The sequence below is a fragment of the Pseudorca crassidens genome, chromosome 18, assembly GCF_039906515.1.
Source record: "Pseudorca crassidens isolate mPseCra1 chromosome 18, mPseCra1.hap1, whole genome shotgun sequence".
Lineage (NCBI taxonomy): Eukaryota > Metazoa > Chordata > Mammalia > Artiodactyla > Delphinidae > Pseudorca > Pseudorca crassidens.
The window spans coordinates 40,507,297-40,530,225 of record NC_090313.1 but is presented as its reverse complement, the minus strand read 5'-3'; the positions used below and the strand labels follow the sequence as shown (position 1 = coordinate 40,530,225).

At 37.6% G+C, this 22,929-nt stretch overlaps 1 pseudogene; it reads left to right on the top strand.

The window, feature by feature from the left end:
* The first annotated feature begins 18,864 nt into the window (after positions 1 to 18,864).
* LOC137211106 (myb/SANT-like DNA-binding domain-containing protein 7) lies at positions 18,865 to 19,952 on the top strand (annotated as a pseudogene).
* The last annotated feature ends 2,977 nt before the right edge of the window (positions 19,953 to 22,929 follow it).

Below are 22,929 nucleotides of genomic sequence, written 5' to 3'. Positions count from 1 at the left end.
GTACAGCCATATGTGAGCTATAAGTGTGCCACAATACTCAAATAGCAGAAGTTGTGAACATTCCCAGCACATGGAGAACATATGTGTCAGATATTGTGATTGATGTTTTCCATATATAGCCCCATTTAATCAACACAACAATCCTTATTAGGCCCAATTTACAGATGAAAAAACTAAAACTTGATAATTTGAACAATTTGCTGGAGATTGGTGCTGGGGACTAATGCAAGTCCATATGAATCTATTAATATTTGTAATGAATTTCGTACAAGGAATTGTAACAAAAATAAAATAAGCAGAACTAAAAATAAGGGTTTGTAAACATTTTTAAAGTAAAGTTAAAAATAAGTTAATTTTGGGGAGAGAGGGGGAAGATGGCGGAAGAGTAAGATGCGGAGATCACCTTCCTCCCCACAGATACATCAGGAAATACATCTACACATGGAACAACTGCTACAGAACACCTACTGAATGCTGGCAGAAGACCTCAGACCTCCCAAAAGGCAAGAAATTCCCCACTAACCTGGGTAGGGCAAAAGAAAAAAAGAAGAAACAGAGAAAAAAGAATAGGGACGGGACCTGCACCAGTGGGAGGGAGTCGTGAAGGAGGAAAGGTTTCCACAAACTAGAAGCCCCTTCGCGGGTGGAGACTGCAAGTGGCAGAGACGGGGAAGCTTCGGAGCCCGGGCGGAGAGCACAGCCACTAGGGTGTGGAGGGCAAAGCGGAGAGATTCCCGCACAGAGGATCAGTGCCGACCAGCACTCACCAGCCCGAGAGGCTTGTCTGCTCACCCGCCAGGGCGGGCAGGGCTGGGAGCTGAGACTTGGCCTTCGGCCTGATCCCAGGGAGAGGACCGGCAGCGTGATCACAGCCTGCAGGGTGTTAGTACACGACGGCTAGCCAGTAGGGAGTCAGGGAAAAGTCTGGACCTGCCAAAGAGGCAAGAGAATAGTTCTTCCCTCTTTGTTTCCTGGTGCGTGAGGAGAGGGGATTAAGAGCGCTGTTTAAAGCAACTCCAGATACAGGTGTGAGCCGCGGCTAACAGCGCAGACCCCAGAGAAAGGCATGAGACGCTAAGGCTGATGCTGCCGCCACCAAGAAGCCTGTGTGCGAGCACAGGTCACTATCCACACCTCCCTACCGGGGACCCTGTGCAGCCCGCCACTGCCAGGGTGCCGGGATCCAGGGACAACTTCCCCAGGAGAACGCACGGCGCGCCTCAGGCTGGTGCAACATTCCGCCAGCCTCTGCCACCGCAGGCTCTCCCCGCATCCATCCCCCTCCCTCCCACGGCCTGAGTGAGCCAGAGCCCCCGAATCAACTGCTCCTTTAAGCTCGTCCTGTCTGAGCGAAGAAGAAAAGCCCTCCGGCGACTTACACACAGAGGTGGGGCCAAATCCAAAGCTGAACCCCCAGAGCTGTGCTAACAAAGAAGAGAAAGGGAAACATCTCCCAGCAGCCTCAGGAGCAGCAGAATAAAGCTCCACAATTAACTTGATGTACCCTGCATCTGTGGAATACATGAAGAGAAAACGAATCATCCCAAATTGAGGAGGTGGACTTTGAGAGCAAGATTTATTATTTTTTTCCCCTTTTCCTCTTTTTTTTTTTGCGGTACGCGGGCCTCTTACTGTTGTGGCCTCTCCAATTGCAGAGCACAGGCTCTGAACGTGCAGGCTCACAGGCCATGGCTCATGAGCCTAGCCGCTCTGCAGTATGTGAGATCTTCCCAGACTGGGGCCCGAACCCATGTCCCCTGCATCAGCAGGTGAACTCTCAACCACTGCGCCACCAGGGAAGCCCCCATTTTCCTGTTTTTGTGAGTGAGTATGTGTATGCTTCTGTGGGAGATTTTGTCTCTATAGTTTTACTTTCAACATTTGTCATACAGTTCTGTCCGTCTGGGTTTTTTTGCTTGTTTGTTTTTGTTGTTTTTTACTTAAAATTTTTTTTCTTAATAATTACTTTTTATTTTAATAACTTTATTTTATTTTACCTTACTTTATATTATATTATTTTATCTGCTTTCTTTCTTTCTTTCTTTCTTTCTTTCTTTCTTTCTTTCTTTCTTTCTTTCTTTCTTTCTTTCTTTCTTTCTTTCTTTCTTTCTTTCTACTGTTTCTCCTTTTTATTCTGAGCCATGCGGATGAAAGTCTTTTGGTGCTGCAGCCAGGAGTCAGCGCTGTGCCTCTGAGGTGGGAGAGCCAACTTCAGGACACTGGTCCACAAGAGGTCTACCAGCTGCACATAATATCAAATGGTGAAAATCTCCCAGAGATCTCCATCTCAACACCAAGACCCAACTTCACTCAACGACCAGCAAGCTACAGTGCTGTACACCCTATGCCAAACAACTAGCAAGACAGGAGCACAATCCCACCCATTAGCAGAGAGGCTGCCTAATATCATAATAAGGCCACAGGCACCCCAAAACGTACCACCAGACATGGACCTGCCCACCAGAAAGACAAGATCCAGCCTCATCCACCAGAACACAGGCACTAGTCCCCTCCACCAGGAAGCCTACACAACCAGCTGAACCAACTTAAGCCACTGGGGACAGACACCAAAAACAACGGGAACTACGAACCTGCAGCCTGCAAAAAGAAGACCACAAACACAGTAAGATAAGCAAAATGAGAAGACAGAAAAACTCACAGCAGATGAAGGAGCAAGATAAAAGCCCACCAGACCTAAGAAATGAAGAGGAAATAGGCAGTCTACCTGAAAAAGAATTCATAATAATGGTAGTAAAGATGATCCAAAATCTTGAAAATAAAATAGAGAAAATGCAATAAACGGTTAACAAGGACCTAGAAGAACTAAAGATGAAACAGGCAACAATGAACAACACAATAAATGAAATTAAAAATACTCTACAAGGGATCAATAGCAGAATAACTGAGGCAGAGGAATGGATAAGTGACCTGGAAGATAAAATAGTGGAAATAACTACTGCAGAGCAGAATAAAGAAAAAGAATGAAAAGAACAGAAGACAGTCTCAGAGACCTCTGGGACAACATTAAATGCACCAACATTCAAATTATAAGGGTCCCAGAAGAAGAAGAGAAAAAGAAAAAGACAGAAAATATTTGAAGAGATTATAGTTGAAAATTTCCCTAATATGGGACAGGAAATAGTTAATCAAGTCAGGAAACACAGAGAGTCCCATACAGGGTAAATCCAAGGAGAAACATGCCAAGGCACATATTAATCAAACTGTCAAAAATTAAATACAAAGAAAACATATTAAAAGCAGCAAGGGAAAAACAACAAATAACACACAAGGGAATCCCCATAAGGTTAACAGCTGAACTCTCAGCAGAAACTCTGCAAGAAAGAAGGGACTGGCAGGACATATTTAAAGTGATGAAGGAGAAAAACCTACAACCAAGATTGCTCTACCCAGCAAGGATCTCATTCAGATTTGATGGAGAAATTAAAACCTTTACAGACAAGCAAAATCTGAGAGAGTTCAGCACCACCAAACCAGCTTTAAAACAAATGATAAAGGAACTTCTCTAGGCAAGACACAAGACAAGGAAAAGATCTACAATAAAAAACCCAAAACAATTAAGAAAATGGGAATAGAAACATGTATATTGATAATTACCTTAAATGTAAATGGATTAAATGTTCCCACCAAAAGTCACAGACTGGCTGAATGGATACATAAAAAAGACTCATATATATGCTGTCTACAAGAGATCCACTTCAGACCTAGAGACATACTGAAAGTAAGGGGATGGAAAAAGATATTCCATGCAAATGGAAACCAAAAGAAAGCTGGAGTAGCAATTCTCATATCAGACAAAATAGACTTTAAAATAAACACTATTAGAAGAGACAAAGAAGGACACTACATAATGATCAAGGGATCGATTCAAGAAGAAGATATAACAGTTGTAAATATTTATGCAACCAACATAGGAGCACCTCAATACATAAGGCAAATAGTAACAACAATAAAAGGGGAAATCGACAGTAACACATTCATAGTAGGGGACTTTAACACCCCACTTTCACCAATGGAAAGACCATTCAAAATGAAAATAAATAAGGAAACACAAGCTTTAAATGATACATTAAATAAGATGGACTTAATTGATATTTATAGGACATTCCATCGAAAACAACAGAATACACATTTTTCTCAAGTGCTCATGGAACATTCTCCAGGATAGATCATATCTTGGGTCAAAAATCAAGCCTTGGTAAATTTAAGAAAATTGAAATTGTATCAAGTATCTTTTCTGACCACAACACCATGAGACTAGATATCAATTACAGGAAAAGATCTGTAAAAAATACAAACATGTGGAGGCTAAACAATACACCACTTAATAATGAAGTGATAACTGAAGAAATCAAAGAGGAAATCAAAAAATACCTAGAAACAAATGACAATGAAGACATGACGACCCCAAACCTATGGGATGCAGAAAACGCAGTTCTAAGAGGGAAGTTTATAGCAATACAATCCTACCTTAAGAAACAGGAAACATCTCAAATAAACAACCTAACCTTTCACCTAAAGCAATTAGAAAATGAAGAATAAAAACCCCCAAAGTGAGCAGAAGGAAAGAAATCATAAAGATCAGATCAGAAATAAATGAAAAAGAAATGAAGGAAATGATAGCAAAGATCAATAAAACTAAAAGCTGGTTTTCTGAGAAGATAAACAAAATTGACAAACCATTAGGCAGACTCAACAAGAAAAAAAGGGAGAAGACTCAAATCAATAGAATTAGAAATAAAAAAGGAGAAGTAATAACTGACACTGTAGAAATACAAAAGATCATGAGAGATTACTACAAGCAACTCTATGCCAATAAAATGGACAACCTGGAAGAAATGGACAAATTCTTAGAAATACACAACCTGCCAAGACTGAATCAGGAAGAAATAGAAAATATGAACAGACCAATCACAAGCACTGAAATTGAAACTGTGATTCAAAATCTTCCAACAAACAAAAGCACAGGACTAGATGGCTTCACAGATGAATTCTGTCAAACATTTAGAGAAGAACTAACACCTATCCTTCTCAAATTCTTCCAAAATTTAGCAGAGAGAGGAACACTCCCAAACTCATTCTATGAGGCCACCATCACCTTGATACCAAAACCAGACAAGGATGTCACAAAGAAAGAAAACTACAGGCCAATATCACTGATGAACATAGATGCAAAAATCCTCAACAAAATACTAGCAAACAGAATCCAACAGCACATTAAAAGGATCATACACCGTGAACAAGTATGGTTTATTCAGGAATGCAAGGATTCTTCAATATATGCAAATCAATCAACGTGATACACCATATTAACAAATTGAAGGAGAAAAACCCATATGATCATCTCAATAGAAGCATAGAAAGCTTTCGACAAAATTCAACACCCATTTATGATAAAAAGCCTGCAGAAAGTACACACAGAGGGAATTTTCCTCAACATAAAAAAGGCCATATATGACAAACCCACAGTCAACATTGTCCTCAATGGTGAAACACTGAAAGCATTTCCACTAAGATCAGGAACAAGTTAAGGTTGGCCACTCTCACCACTCTTATTCAACATAGTTTTGGAAGTTTTACCCACAAATAAGAGAAGAAAAGGAAATAAAAGGAATCCAAATCAGAAAAGAAGTAAAGCTGCAGATGACATGATACTATACATAGAGAATCCTAAAGGTGCTACCAGAAAACTATGAGAGCTAATCAATTAATTTCTTAAAGTAGCAGGGTACAAAATTAGCACACAGAAATCTCTGGCATTCCTATACATTAATGATGAAAAATCTGAAAGTGAAATTAAAAAAACACTCCCACTTACCATTGCAATAAAAAGAATAAAATATCTAGGAATAAACCTACCTAAGGAGACAAAAGACCTGTAAGCAGAAAATTATAAGACACTGATGAAAGAAATTAAAGATGATAAAAATAGATGGAGAGATATACCACGTTCTTGAATTGGAAGTATCAACATTGTGAAAATGACTCTAGTACCCTAAGAAATCTACAGATTCAATGCAATCCCTATCAAACTACCACTGGCATTTTTCACAGAACTAGAAGAAAAAAATTCACAATTTGGAAACACAAAAGACCCCGAATAGCCAAAGCAATCTTGAGAATGAGAAACGGAGCTGGAGGAATCAGGCTCCCTGAGTTCAGACTATACTACAAAGCTACAGTAATCAAGACAGTATAGTACTGGCACAAAAACAGAAATATAGATCAATGGAACAGGATAGAAAGCCCAGAGATAAACCCATGCATATATGGTCACCTTATCTTTGATAAAGGAGGCAGGAATGTACAGTGGAGAAAGGACAGCCTCTTCAATAAGTGGTGCTTGGAAATCTGGACAGTTACATGTAAAAGTATGAGATTAGAATACTCCCTAACACCATACACAAAAATAAGCTCAAAACAGATTAAAGACCTAAATGTAAGGCCAGAAACTATCAAACTCTTAGTGGAAAACATAGGCAGAACACTCTATGACATAAATCACAGCAAGATCCTTTCTGACCCACTAGAGTTTGACCTCCTAGAGTAAGGGAAATAAAAACAAAAATAAACAAATAAGACCTAATGAAACTTCAAAGTTTTTGCACAGCAAAGGAAACCATAAGCAAGACCAAAAGACAACTCTAAGAATGGGAGAAAATATTTGCAAATGAAGCAACTGACAAGGGATTAATCTCCAAAATTTACAAGCAGCTCATGCAGCTCAATAAGAAAAAAAGAAACAACCCAATCCCAAAATGGGCAGAAGACCTAAACAGACATTTCTCTGAAGAAGATATACAGTTTGCCAACAAACACATGAAAGAATGCTCAACATCATTAATCATTAGAGAAATAAAAATCAAAACTACAATAGGATATCATCTGACACCGGTCAGAATGGCCATCATCACAAAATCTAGAAACAATAAATGCTGGAGAGAGTGTTTAGAAAAGGGAACCCTCTTGCACTGCTGGTGGGAATGTGAATTGGTACAGCCACTATTGTGAACAGTATGGAGGTTCCTTAAAAAACTAAAAATAGAGCTACCATATGACCCAGCAATCCCACTACTGGGCATATACCCTGAGAAAACCATAATTCAAAAAGGGTCATGTACCAAAATATTCATTGCAGCTCTATTTACAATAGCCAGGAGATGGAAGCAACCTAAGTATCCATCATCAGATGAATTGATAAAGAAAATGTGGCACATATATACAATGGAATATTACTCAGCCATAGAAAGAAACGAAATAGAGTTATTTGTATTGATGGACCTAGAGTCTGTCATACAGAGTGAAGTAAGTCAGAAAGAGAAAGACAAATACCATATGCTAACACATATATATGGAATCTAAGAAAACAAAAATGTCATGAAGAACCTAGGGGTAAGACAGGAATAAAGACACACCTACTAGAGAATGGACTTGAGGATATGGGGAGGGGGAAGGGTAAGCTGTGACAAAGTGAGAGAAAGGCATGGACATATATACACTACCAAACGTAAAATAGATAGCTAGTGGGAAGCAGCCACATAGAACAGGGAGATGACCTCCAGTGCTTTGTGACCACCTAGAGGGGTGGGCTAGGGAGGGTGGAAGTTAGGGAGACACAAGAGGGAAGAGATATGGGAACAAATGTATATGTATATCTGATTCACTTTGTTATAAAGCAGAAACTAACCCACCATTGTAAAGCAATTATACTCCAATAAAGATGTAAATAAATGAATAAGTTAATTTTGAGATAGGAAACTGAGAATTGGGTAAGGAGGATGGAGTCAAACTTATATAACGTTGTGTATATTGGCAGCATTTTGAAACTGATGAGATTTATTTTGGGGAACCAACCAGGACAGGGCTGAGCTGCATGAAAGAAGGATGTTCACATAAATCTCTTCCTGTTGTGCCTGTTTACATTTCTGAGAATCACTGAGGCATGACTACTATAAGGAAGAGACAAGAGCTAAACTTTGGAACTTAAAAAACGAGCAAAACCGACTGCATGTATGTTCAAAACACCACTACCATGCTACTCCTTGTTTTAACTGGCTTGTTTAATGGATTACTATGTAAAGTATCATAATTCCTAATTCCAGAATCTAATTGTTTAGTAAGATTTGGTTAGGCTGAATAAGTGAGTCAGAATAGTCTATCTATAATTTTACCACTAAGTGTACTCCAGTGATTTATGTTAAAAAAAACAAAGTTAGCTTTTCCTCTTGCTTCTCACAAGGGAATGTACAGATTACAAATAATGATATTCACTTCCATAAATGACAAACTGCTATTTATTGGTTGTATAATAAGCACATTATGCCAAATCACTGAAATTTGATACTCATAGAAGTTTAGGGTTAATTTAAGTCTATACTTTGATACATCCTAAGGTGTGGAAGGCTGCTCAATGCTTGACAACATTGCAAAGCTTTGCTAGTTATTTATACATAAAGATACTTGAAAACTCCAATAACTGTAGGAATCTTGCTTTGTTAACATCTCTGCCACTGGTGTTTTGTGCTGGTTATTATTATTTTTTTAATTTTTGGCATGCAAATATTATTGACTTTTGCCTTATTAGTATAACTTTAGATTGCTGAAGTCTTTATGGTAAAAATTATTGTATTGTAATTCATGTTTGTATCAGTAATGTTTTGTCTTTAAAATTATCTAATATGTGGCTGTTAAAGCATGTGTGTATTATAGTTTAAATACAGGTAATTCACACTACTCATTTCTAACCTAAGTGCATTAAATTTTTTATTGTTCCAGTTAAAATATATCAGTCAATTTTTTAAAATAGAATTTATTATTTAGAGCAGTTTTAGATTTATAGCAAAATTGAGTTCACATATGTCACCTTCCCCCACACAATCATAGACTTTCCTACTGTCAACATCCCACATGAGATAGGTACACTTTTTACATTTGATGGGCCAACATTGATACATAATTACCACCAAACTTCATAGTTTACACTAGTGTTTACTTCTGGTGTTGTATGATATTTGGGTTTTAACAAACATATGACAACATATGTGCACCATTATAGTTTTATGCACAATGGTTTAAATGCCCTAAAAATTCCCTGAGCCCTACCTTTATCCCTTCTCCCCCACAAACTCCTGGCAGCCCCTATATTTTTACTGTTTCCATAGTTTTATCTTTTCCAGCTATGGCTGGAGTTGTACAGTATGCAGCCTTTTCAGATTGGCTTCTTTTACTCAGTGATATGCTTTTAAGGTCTCTCCATGTCTTTTCATGTCTTGACAGATACATTTTAGTGCTGAATAATATTTCTTTATGAATACACAGCAGTATATTTATCAATTGGCATACTGAATGATATCCTGGTTTCTTCCAAGTTTTGGTAATTATGAATAAAAGGGCTATACACATCTTTGTGCAGATTGTTATGTGGAGGTAAATTTTCAACTTATTTGGGTAAATACCAAGGAGTGTGATTGCTGGATCATATTATAAAATCATGTTTAGTTTTGTGAGAAATCGCCAAACTGACTTCCAAAGAACCATTTTACAACCCCTCCAGCAATTAATGATAATTTCTGTTACATCCTCACCAGAATTTGTTGTTGTCAATGTGTTAGACTTTAGTATATGTATTTTGATCCATTTCATATTTTTTCTGAAGGTCTATTTTTAGATTTACATTTTTGCCTGTGGATGTCAAACAGCATTTATTGAAAAATGTATCCTTTCTTCATTGAACTTGCCTTTGCTCATTTGTCAAAGATCAGTTGAAAATATTTCTGTGGATCTATTTCTGGGCTCTCTATTCTGGGCCATTGATTTAGTTGTCTATTCTTGTTGATGTGATGGATTACATTAATTGATTTTCAGAAATTGAACCTGCTTGAACACCTGAAATAAATCCCACATAATTATAGTGTATAATTCTTTCTATATATTGCAGGTTTAATTTTCTGCTATATTGCTGAGGAGTTTTGCATTTGTGTTTATGAAATGTATTGGTCTTTAGCTTTCTTTGCATGTACTGTCTTTGGTTTTGGTATTAGGGTAATGCTGATCTCAAAGAATGGGTTAGTAAGTATTCCTTCTACTTTTATCTTCTGGATGATATTGTTGGAAATTAGTATAATTACTTATTTAAGTGTTTGGTTAGAGTTCACCTGTGAACTCATCCAAGACTGGTGCTTTCTTTTTTGTAATGTTATCAATTATTAGTACAACTTCTTTAATATATATAGTCCTATATAGATTGTCTATTTCTTCTTCTGTAAGTTTTAGTAGATTGTGTCTTTGAAGAAATTGTTCCATCTCAAACTTGTGAGCATAGTGTTGTTCATAATATTCCTTTACTATTTTTTGTCCATGTGATCTGTATTGATAGACCCCTTTCATTTCTTATATTAGTAGTTATGTCTTCTCTTGTCTTGGGTACCCAGGATAGAGGCTTATGATTTTATTGCTCTTTTTACAGAGCCATCTTTATTTTCTATGATTTTTAAATTGATTTCTTGTTTTTAATTTCACTGATTTCTCCTCTAATTATTATTATTTTATCCTACATCCTTTAGATTGAATTTTATTTTCTTTTAGTCATAGTTTTTGCAGTCTGAGAAGGAGGAAGAATGATTTTCTTGTGATCTCCCTGCCTCAGCTAACTATTTTGTTCAAATAAATTTGAGAAATACTAAGGTAGATGGTCACCTTCCAGTTGTCCAAAAGAAAAATTTTAAAGTCTGATAGTTTTATTAAAATTAAACAAAGAGATAATTAAGTTGGCTAGTTGAGAATTTCCATTATATATAATTAGATTTAATGAAATTAATACATTAATTTGTTAAACATATGAACTTAGTGCAGAAGAACAAGGGTAACTGAACATGATCCAATCTTTTGCTCTTAAATAAAGTTCCAATTACTCTTAAGAAACAATATAGTGAGAAAGTCAATAACTAATCAAATAATCATGAAAATACACATAAAATTATTGTGTTTAATTTGTTCACTGGTTTACCCCTATTGCTTAGCACAGTATGTGGTAGAAAATACTCAATAAATGTTGAATAAACTAGTTAGCAAATAAAACTGCAATATGGGTTATGAAATCAGGTCATCGGATTCTGTGAGAGTACATAACAGGAATAAATTATGTTCAAAACTAACATGGGTGGTTCAAGAAGATTTTCTGTATGAAACAGTGCTTGAACTGAAGTCTAAGAAATGAAGCAGGGTAAGAGGTGAGAGACATTCCAGATGGATAAGTCTATTCTACATGTACAACAACCCTGTGGATGGAGAGAACATGACCATAAGAATTGTAACATGGCCAGTACACCACAAGAACACAGAACAGGGAGTGGGTGAACATGAAAATGATGAAATGGGAGGTAGGAAACAGTCTATCTTGGATTTTCTAGACATTGTTAGATATTTTGTTATTAGACATACACGCTATTTATTTTCAAAGAATAGAAGCAAGTGACTGCAATTTTCATAGTACATAACCTATTTTTAAATCATAATTTCTTGGTAATATAATGTGTAAAATTTAATATAATACATCATTCCTATCATGACAGAAATAGAACATAGGGAATATATCTGCCCCAGCAATGAAATTGGAGACAAAGGTGAAAATAAGCCATGAAGTGATTATAAGGAAATGAAAAAGCTGTTCATGATTCATTGTGGAAGTGACTTACAAGCTCTTATTTCAGCTGGTTGCAGTATGTTATATTGAACTGGCAGGAAACATCAAATTGTCAAATCAGAATCTCAGAAATTAGACATCTTTTTAGAGTATCCAGCTTTACTCATAAGTACAAATATACATATAATAAAATGTATAGGCAAAGCACAAGGTATTGAGATATGTGATGTGGTTTCCTAGGACCTTTTTTTTTTTTTCTAATACTGGACACATGCTTTCTGTTCCCAAGTAACAGATGCATTCTCTGTGTGAGGTTGACATGTCATTTCATACAGTGGGGATCATTTAACTTTTGAAACACCTCCACGTTATACCCCAGATGGTCAACTAGCTTATGTGACATTTTTCAGGTCCACCCACAGGAGGAGGATCACAGACACCCTGTATTTGGCATGCCTGAGTTAGGAGTAGGAGTCCTTAGGTATCCATCCAGCTGCACTATCCTAACATCAATTCCCACAAGTTTCAAAATTGTTTTCCATTTTCCTCACTGAGAATCAAACCCTTCCTGAACCAATCTAGTGCCTGGAATCATAATAACATGAACTGCTCTATTTAGCTCTGTTTCCATCAAGTTGTGGTCTGTTGAAATGCTCCTAACAAAAGATAACACCCAAATTTTGTCTTTTCCTAGAAGCTACTGTTGATACTACTCTCCTGCCTCCCCCCACCCTGTTCCGGTTCAACAGATTAGATTCCCTAAGAAGTCATTGCAGCAAACCAGGTCAAGCTTATGCTTCCCATGACATTTTGGTCACTGCTTTGAGGTGTCAATCTCTTGCCTTAGGGTCCAGATTTATGACCACAGTCATTTTTCTGACCCTTAGACTTCCTTTATTATTTCTCCCCTTTTAGCCTGTCTTGACTAGGAATTCCCAGCTTAGTGCAGTTTTAGTCAACTATCTTTCTCTTTCCAAAATTGAAAGTACTTTTATATAAGGGCCAATTTAACCAAATAAAAGATTGCAGAATTACTGAGTAAGTATTTAAGTTAGAATGGTAAAAATGATAATTGATTCACTCTTTACATTGCCTGCTCAGAAGTAGGAGAAAGAAAATTTATCTCGAAGAATACTGAAAAATTTATATGCAAGACAGTGTTCTATGTTCCATGAATAATAGAAAAAATGAAAATACATGATTTCTGTTTTGATACTCTGAAAATAACAATTGTAACACTCCTTGAGTTCCATATTTGCATTCCTTCTTTAGAAAGATAAATTAATAGATTGTGCTTATATTTTCAGGTGATTTCTGATATAGTAATATTATAAAATGATTTGTTAAACAATATCTGTTTCAAATATTCTTTTTCAAAGCCAAAAAACGTGTTACTAGAACGTGGGTACTTCTACTACAATCTTCCTAAGATTGAATTTAATATCACTATAAAATAACTAAAAGTAGATAAAATCTGGTCATATATAATATATTAAAAATCAGACTATTTGTGTTCACTTTCTTAAAAATAGGAACTTCCATATTTTTCAGAGAGCATTTGTCTTTTTGAGTTTGTCTGAATAAATTCAGACACACTTGATGATTCAATCTCTCTAAGCAGAGAAGCTCCTGTATCCAGGGAAACAAGTCTGGGTGGCCAGGACCTAAAGTTAAGACAGGAGGGGCCCTGCTATCTGGGATGTAAGGAAGCAATCTGCTAGCCTTCTCTTTTAGTCAAGGCTTCTTTTTGTCTGTGATGCCTCCTGACCAATCTGGAAACACACCTATGCCCTTAGTCATGTTTGTTATATATCACCTTACTGTCTGTAGCCACAATCCACCCATGGAGATGACAGTCACAATCAAAAGCAAACTTTTTCAGATCTGCACTGGTGTCCATGGTTCCACATGCCAGCAAGGAAACTACAGAAGGAACAGCAGTTATCTCTTGAATCACAGTGAGAAACTTCTGTGATCTTCACTTAGCAGCTGCTTTCTCAGAGTTACTGAGCCAAAAAGACTGGCCCATGTTTAATATAGTGTGAGAATTTAAGTTCCAGAATCAGAATGACTGGTTTGAAATCTTGACTTTGCCATTTGTCACCTGTCAAGATCTTAGTGAATTACTTAACCATGTTGAGGCTCTGTAACCTTATCCAATAAATAAGGGTAACTATAGAGGCTAATTTAGAAATGTTGGGTGGATTAAATAAGAAAATGTATCTAAAGGGTTTATTATGGTGTGGGAATAAAATAATAACTACTTAGTAATGACACCTGCTAGTATTTTTGTGATGTGCTCACCCCTTCTCTTCTTTGACTTCTGAGTATACAAAAAATGTACATGTACGGAGCTAAATGTATTGGAGAATATGTTTTATGACAAAGGCTAAATTATATTTTCATGATATTATGCAAATCTTAGGTGTGAGATTTGCACTGTCTGCTGTGTCTACAGAAACAAAAGAGCAAGATAATGGAGTCTTTGAACAAATTTCAAGTCTGTTCACATGGTCCTAGGATGAGGCTGTGGACTTGACTCTCTCACTTAGCCTTGGCAGTAGATAGGGAGATAAATGCTCTGTCCTTTCTGCTTAGTTCTTACCTAGTCTTGATTGCCCAGCTCATAACTTGGGTAAGAGTCTTTACCAGTTCTTGATTGAGAGAAGAATGAAAAGAGAGCATATGACTCCATCTTGGAAAGGAAATGTCCTGATTCCTATTAATCCATGCAGCAAGAAGAGCAAGAAGAATGAGGGAGAGGAAGGTAGTGTGTTTTAAATGATACTTGATGTCTAATAAAGTGAACCTTCTATAATTCTAATAAGTCATGACCCAGTGGGTGTCAGTTTCTGAAACATTCACTCCTTTATAAAGGTGATGATAAAAAGCTCCCTTCCCAATGTTCTCTGCATAGGGAATGAATATTTCCTTTCTTAGATAAACCAAGACAGCTTCTTAAATGAATAGACATAAGCCTCTTCTTTCCTCTAATCACACATAGATAGATGGATAAGTAGATTATTGTAATTATCATCATCTCATCATTATAGTTATTACAATTTTAATTACTTACCTGATTAACTGCAATTCTTACTTTGATCGTTCATTCCAGGACAATTCTGAAAAAAAAAAAAAACAACACAGAATTTCATCTATCACTGCAAAATAATGACAAAAATTAAAGTCATTGGTGGCCAGAGTTCCTTCCTCCATTTTCTATGAAACATTACATGATTGCCATCAACATGGACTTTGCAGACACAATGTGATCCTGTCAACCATCTGTCACTCTGCTTGTGCCCTCAATCAGGGCAAGTCTACCAAGCTTTGCTCTTACAAACCATTCATTTTCCTTTTCATTACTGCCACTATAAAGTTGTTGACCTAAAACAAATAGACTGCCAGTTATTTCTCTAGCAAAAATGGGTTTATTCAGGATCAGTAGAGAGTTGCAATTCAGGGTCTGCAACCATGATGAGCCATGTGCAACTTCCCAGCACAGCAAGGGAAGGAAAACTCTCTTATAGTGGAGAAAAGGAAGTTGGGGGAGGGGGTGGCTACTGTAAAAAAGGAGTCTATACCTTTTCATTGGCTGGGTTGTTTCCAGGAAAAAGAGGAGTCTTTCTTCTTCCCGTTGGATTATGTTATCTTTGCAGGGCATAAGAGTTCCCCCTTCTGGTCTGCTGACCCTATTTAATTGAGGTTTATTAATTTTTTATAAACACACATTTGAAATATAAACAAGGTTTTATTATCTAGAAAAAGGAAATTCTGCTAGAAATTGAAAGATGGCATAAATTGTAAAGTAAATGCTTATTTTATATTGAGCCCTCTGTTTAAAAGTATGTCAATTAAAATATCACTCAACATCTAATCACATCAACTGTGAGATTAAAATAAAGGTTTTAATGTAAGTCCATGTTTGAATTACTGAAATGCAATACATCATATATAGTATATAATATGTATGGTTATATCTGGCTGTGCATATCATTATTACTATCTGAATATAAATTAATGATATTAGTCCCCATCTACTTAAGTAATACAAATGCTAATTGAGCATACACTCTTCACCAGCTACATTTTTCAGAATGAATAGAAACTTGTCCACATAAATTATCTTTGTAGGAATCACTCTCCCTATTTGGGGAGATATTTCAATAAAACAACAGTCTGAAGAAAATCAAGAACGTTTGGTTGGTGACATTACAATAGTTCATGCAGTGCAGGAGCTTTGGAAACAAGCAAGAAAATAAAAGAGGTAAAGCAGGTGATGAGATAAAGCACCATTTCTTCCAACAATAAGGTATCCTGAATTTCAGTACTTGGTTATACAATGCACTGACCTTAAAAGCAGCAACTATTCTGCTACTATGTTAGTTACAGACATTTTCTGTGCCCTGTTTTGTTCTGCTATTTTGGTGAAAGAAGGTGAAGTATTTATTTTATTACTAGAAGGTAGAATGGTCTGTTAATCCCTGAAATTTGCCTTGTTTAGTAAAATTAAAAAGTTATATTTTTATTTAAAATATTAACTAAGCCAAATTTTACTGTTTTATGTGTTCATTAAAAAAATAAGTTACTGATTGAAACATGCATTTATAAATTATAAAGCAGTAAGTAAAGTTTGTTCTAATTAAAAAATATACAATATGTTTAATAGTATGGGTTCTACTATTTAAATAATGCTCATGGTGAAATGAAGAATCAAGAAATCAACTAATGAATGTGGTGAAGGGTGTGGTTAATGGATTTTACAAATTTCTCGGTCTTGAACTCATTTAAGAATGAAATTTCAACATTTTTATACCCAGGGCCAGAGACTTGTGAAGTCCTTAATTAATTTGCTTTTTCAACAGCTTTTTTTTTTTTAAGCTCTATGATGATCTAGATGGTTACTTTTCTTCTAAAATCTTGAGGAATCCATAGAACCTCTGCTAACTTTCTATGAGGAAAAGGATAAAGCTAGCTGAAAAAAAAAAAAAAACCTGATTTTTATTCCCTATATATTTGAATTATTTATTGTCAGCATGGTTTTCCACTACATTTTGACCATGTACAATATATAAACATTTCTGCCTTTGATAAGCTGACTTACCAAACTAAAATTCTATCTAGCATCATATTTGTTCTGAACATCTTTTGTGTATACATTTATATTTTATGGTAAACTCAGTATAAAACTTTTTAATTAAACAATTTGAACACATGCATGTGTATATATCAAACAATTTTCAGATTTTTGCATTTGACAGTGAAAACTGAATGCTATTTTTGGAGAGCTCCATGAGAAATGAGCTCTTAATTGTGCTATGTTCCATGAATTCTGGACTCCATTTAGATGGTACCCAGATCTCTTTAAGTAAACTCAAATGAAAAAACAGAAAGAATTAAGCAATTAATAGCCTGGTTATAAAAAGATTGTCTGATTTAACATTAATTGTAGTTAACATTATTAATAGTTTATTTATAAAATTTAATACTTAAAATGGCTATAAATTAGCTGTCCATTTCCCTCTTTTTAAATATGAGAGAACTGAACCATATAGGTAGAGAGTATTAGAGACTATATGTTAAACCTATGTATTTTAGATCTAAAGACTACATTCTTCACTATGACAATGTGTTGATTTAATATGCTTAGAAAGTATATGCATAATAATTCACCTCTCTGTATTATTTGCCCATGACCACTCTATAGGTACCCTTCAAACAGCTTATACGTATAACAGTGTTTATTTAACTGTACTTAAAGTGCATTCAATTAAATTACGACAACACTGAGAAAATATATTTGGCTCACAATTTCAAATTATACTCAAAAGAAAGATATGTTACATGTTTTTCTCCCTCAAATATGATATCTTAATTTTCCTTTATCAGAATAATTTTCTTCTTATAACCAGTGTGCTTTGAGATGGCTATCTGGTTTGTAGCTAACGTATCTTATTCATAGATAATTACTGTGTGGTAGGATAACATTCAGGATTTGTTTTTTAAGGCAAGAGTAATTAAGTAAGTCACAAATCTTATAACTTAAATTACCATTTAAACATAATGTTATAACAATAAAATATATTTTAAAAAGTGAAAACAAATAAAAATTATTTTGTTTATAATTCTATTAGCATACGATAATGACATTTTTTAATTTTCCATTTTGTTTTCTAAATTTTATTAATTATAAAAATGTTATTCTTTTATGTCATTGCAAAAGTGTCTTTCATATTGCTTACATGTAAATGTTCAGTCATGTCACTATATGTAAGTAGGAATTTTCAGCAGTTACTACACGCCTAGGATTTCTAGGCATCTTCATGTACTCAGCTATCCTGGCTTCCCGTTTTGCAGTGTGTTCTAATAGTAATGTTGATGGTTCAGAGGTGAAACTGATTTAATCCAAAATGTCAATATTACTATTTAAGATTAGCTTTTTATACAGAATTGGTATGTTTAATGCTACCCACCAATAATAGTTTGTTTCTTTGTACTGTCAGGACCCAATGTAGTATGATTTGTTTGAGAAAAGAGGTTATTATCTTACTTGCATTTATTTCAACTGCTCCATGCTTCAAAATCTAATCATTTTTCACACTTACTCAAAAAAAATTTTTTTTAATCCTAAACACTTCATATATCTATACAAACAAAGAGGAAAAGAAAATAAATCATTAGTAAGCAAGCGCAAAATAATCTATCACATACTAGAAATTCCAAGGACTATTCTCCAAAATATAGTATTAATAAATCTAGGGCCGGGCACTGTTGTGGTGCAGGGGCCACTCATTACTGCTACCGCCATCTCTGCCACCTCATGGCGGCCATCGGGGTTCACCTAGGCTGCACAACAGCCTGTGCAGCCATCTATAAGGGTGGCCGGGCTGATGTGGTTGCCAATGATGCAGGTGACAGAGTTACTCCAGCTGTTTTTGCTTACTCAGAAAATGAAGAGGTTGTTGGATTGGCAGCAAAACAAAGTAGAATAAGGAATATTTCAAATACAGCAATGAAAGTAAAGCAGATCCTTGGCAGAAGCCAGAAATGCAGTCCTTGGACCTGGCTTTTCAGCAATTAGCCCTGAGAGGGAAGAATCGTCTGGCTCCTGGAGATAGACCAGAGCACACAGAGCCTCCCCACAACTTCAGATCAGCACCTTGCTGCCAGGAGCCTCCTCCAGCTAGCCTTCCTTCGCAGTCCGCTATGGCCACTTCCAATAGCAGTGCGGTCATCCGGTGGTCCAGACAGGAGACACAGACGCTTCTCTCCATACTAGGCAAGGCACAGTATATTCAGTGCCTCCAGACCATACATCACAATGCAGACATCTACCAGGCTGTGTCTAAGCAGATGCAGCAGGAAGGCTTCTGCTGCACTGAGCATCAGTGCCGCTCCAAGTTCAAAGTCCTGAAGGCATTATATTTAAAGGTCTATGTGGCCCGCGCCACAAGTATGGGTGATCCACCACACTGTCCCTTTTATAGATACGTTGGATCACCTTCTCGGAAATCAGATAGTGACTGACACAGAAAACTTAATGGAGGAGGCTGCTTGGGCCCAGCACTGTGATCAGAACTTGGTGGCCTCTGCCATCCCAGGGGAAGAGGGAACCAGCATTCTGGGAACAAAAAGGACTCAGGCAGCAAATCATCAGCCTATCTTGAAAACAGTTAAGGAATCAGATGAGGATTGTCAACTGAGGATCAGTGACCAGATGAGAGAAACCAGTGACCTTGAGGACTCCTGGGATGAATCCTTGGGTGCAGGGTGCTCTCAAGGAATCCCCAGCTAGAGTAGCTCCCACCACCTTTTCAGTGGTGCAGCTGCTCCCTGTCAGAGCAGCCCCATGACCAGACTGGGAGTGTCTGGTGAGCCCAGCCCCTGCACAAGCTCCGGCCGAAACATTCCCGGGGTGGCCTCGGCATGGCGGCCTCCAGTCTCCTCCTCCAGAGTTCCTTTTGTTTCTGGTGGGGGTGGGTCTTTGACCAGTGAGCCCCCTCCCAGGTGGGCAAGGTGAAGAAGGTGGTCAGTGGCCAGGACTATTGCAGCCAAGTTGGCAGAAAACAGGAGATTGGCACGAGAACTTTCAAAGTGGGAGGAAGAAAAATTGGACCGGCTGATTGCCATTGGCGAGGAGGCCAGTGCTCAGCAGGACCCTGCCAATGAGCTGTGCAGGGATGCTGCGGTCGCGGTTAGACACTCGGCCACAGCGGTAGAAGAGGCAACCGGTGCTTTTCAGATAGGGCTTGAAAAGTTTCTTCAGAGGTTAATTTCAAACACCAAAAGTTAGTTGATCACACAAGGCTGTATTTCCTTCTCTGGCAGGGCTCCTTCTGAGGTCCTTCTGAGGCCCGGGTCCAACAGCTGCTTTCTGGTACCCTGGCTCCTTTCTCGTGTCTTCAGAAAAAAAAAACAGTGGATGGACCATTAAGGTGCAGACAGGTAGGAATATACTTGCTTCTCCCAAGAGTTTCTACTAGTTGAAAGGCCTTTCAGAAACATGAGTGGTGGCCTGGTGCAATGGAAGTAGCCAAATCCAGAGAGCTAGTTAGCCCTGGCTTCATCACTGATGCGCGACAATTTAGTTTACCTCTCAACACCAGTTTCCTCTGCTGTTAAAAGGGGGCAACCTGCCTACCTCACAGGGTTGTTGCGAGGATCAGATGGCTTAAATAGATGTGAAAGGATTTAAAAGTTTAAAAGCACTATACACATGGAAGTTATTAAAGCATATGACCCTGGCCGAGATCAGGCTAGGGTGAGGCACAAGATATAGGGTGAGCTGACAAGATACAGAATTAAGGTTGTATACCAAGACCTCATTGCTTGAATCTACTAGTTTACCTTGACTGCTTCCTGGAGTTTACAATCTTCATTTCTTTAAATCTCTCTTTAGCTCATTAGGCTAATATAGACACAACATGTATTAGTACATTTATCTCTTATATTTTCACTGCTTTGTCTGTGACATGCTCACTAGCAAACACTCAATAGTCAAACCATATTCCCCTCCATTTTACTAGTCCTTAGTCTCTTAACACTATGGATATAATTCAGAACTGACAGGGAGCCATAGTCGTGTGTTTGGTTCATGTTAATCTTTGATATAATAAGAAATTGGCTGTCTTATAAAATATTACATGTTAGTAAATTCTTTGCATTCCATATTTTTTAGATTCCTTGATTATGCATAATTATATATCTTTAGTTTTGGTTTACCATTTTGACATTGTGGAAACAATTTGGATTATATAAGTTTCCCAAATGCTTTTAGCTAATTTTGTTTTTCTCTGTTAGCCTTTTTTCTGCCTAGTATGTTACAGAAGGCAAGCCCTAGAAAACTTTTCTTCTAGGGAATTTTCCAAAGTCACTTTTTCTTACAAGATATAGACAGAAGTTCACCTCGTTAATGGCATATGATGGAATAGAACAGCTTTGGGAACAGTTGGGAGGTGTGGATAAGGATAAGTTACCTGCAATAGGTAACTCTTTGTAAGCACCAACCCTCCACAAATCCATTCCCTTTTCCCTCCAAAACACATACACTTCCTAGAGGAGGTATGATGGTGTTGAGCCATGCTTCCAAATTACTCTAGAAGGGAAGCCATTTACCAGCCATCGTTAACGTAACTTAAAGCTCGTAGTGGTTATTTAGTACTTTCAGAAAGTACAAGAAGGAGACTTGGAATTTAAAAAGCTTTCCTCTAATCAAGAGGCTGAAAAAATGTGCAGGCATGTTGGGAGAGGTTTTATTTTATATTTTGCCAACTTGATTGCTTACCTAAATGCTGGAAATACCAATGCTGGAGAAATGGTCCAAATCACAGTGGGAACATACTGGAAGCAGGAATAGATGGCAAGCTTCTCTGATGAATGGGCAATTATGTTGAAGCAGCATGAGGTAGAACACACTGGAGTCTAGTCAGAACCCCCAGATTCTAATGCTGCCATAGTTCGTTACATTGAGCAAATCACTTGCCCTTTTTGTGCCTCAGTTTCTTTATCTCTAAAATGAGAGGTTCGTACTAGACGACTTTTCTTGTACCTTCCAGTTCTAAAAAATTAGATGAATAGCATAACAAAAGGCAAAATGAAATTCTGATTGCGATATTTCCAGTCACAGCAGTGTATTAATGTATGTGAATTACTGGTAACAATTGTGTTTTAAGGAAGTGTTCTACGGTATTAATATTTATGAATGTACTCGTGAACTTCTATAAGCACCACACCCAGACACAGATTCCTTTCTTTAAAGGAGCATATGCTTAAGGCACGGAAGTGGAGAGATATATATATATATATTTTTTTTTTTCTCAGTTGTTTTAGGACCTTACGTGGAGGGGTCCATGTCAGTTACAACTGGATAATGCTACTGTAGATAGGTAGACTTTCCAGAAAAACAGGAAAGGACTTGAACGAGTTAGGCCTGTACTATATTTATCTATTAATGGTAGCAAAGTACACAGGCAGGGATTTATTTGAGATAAGAGAAGTGCTAAAGAGCAGAAGTCAAGGTGAACTTTGGAGGTAGTAGCGTGCAGATCTAATGGGCAAGAGCAACTTTAAGGTTGGGAATAAAACTAAAGGGAAAAATCTTTAAAAAGTAAACAGGGGCTTCCCCAGTGGCGCAGTGGTTGAGAGTCCGCCTGCCGATGCAGGGGACACGGGTTCGTGCCCCGGTCCAGGAGGATCCCACATGCCACAGAGCGGCTAGGCCGGTGAGCCATGGCCGCTGAGCCTGAGCGTCCAGAGTCTGTGCTCCGCAACAGGAGAGGCCACAACAGTGAGAGGCCCACGTACCACAAAAAAAATCAAAAAAAAAAAATAAACAGGCCAAATCTTGTGAAGAGGAGGGAAGCCATAATAAGGGGAGGCTGTAGAGAAACAGGCCCAGAAATCCTGTCTGAGCTCTAGACCCAGCCATGACCCCCTGTCAGACTACAGGCAGGTCACTTCACCATTCTGTACCTCAGGCCCCTCACTTATCCAGTGGGAGGCTATCCCAGCTACCACACAGGAGCTGTGTGAGGGCCCAGTGGACAGATGAATGTAAAGACAGATGTTTCCAGACATAGTGGGCTGTGTACTGGGCTCTGTACTGGGGGAAGAAGCCCTGTAGCACACGAGTGCTGGTGAGTGAGGGGCAGGGGCCTGCTGACTGCAAGGGACACTTCAGGAGGGGGGAGGAGGAGGAGGATGAAGGCCATGGTACTGTGGTAGGAGTGATGATCTGCCTCCTGAAGCCCTCAACGTAAATGGTGCTGTGT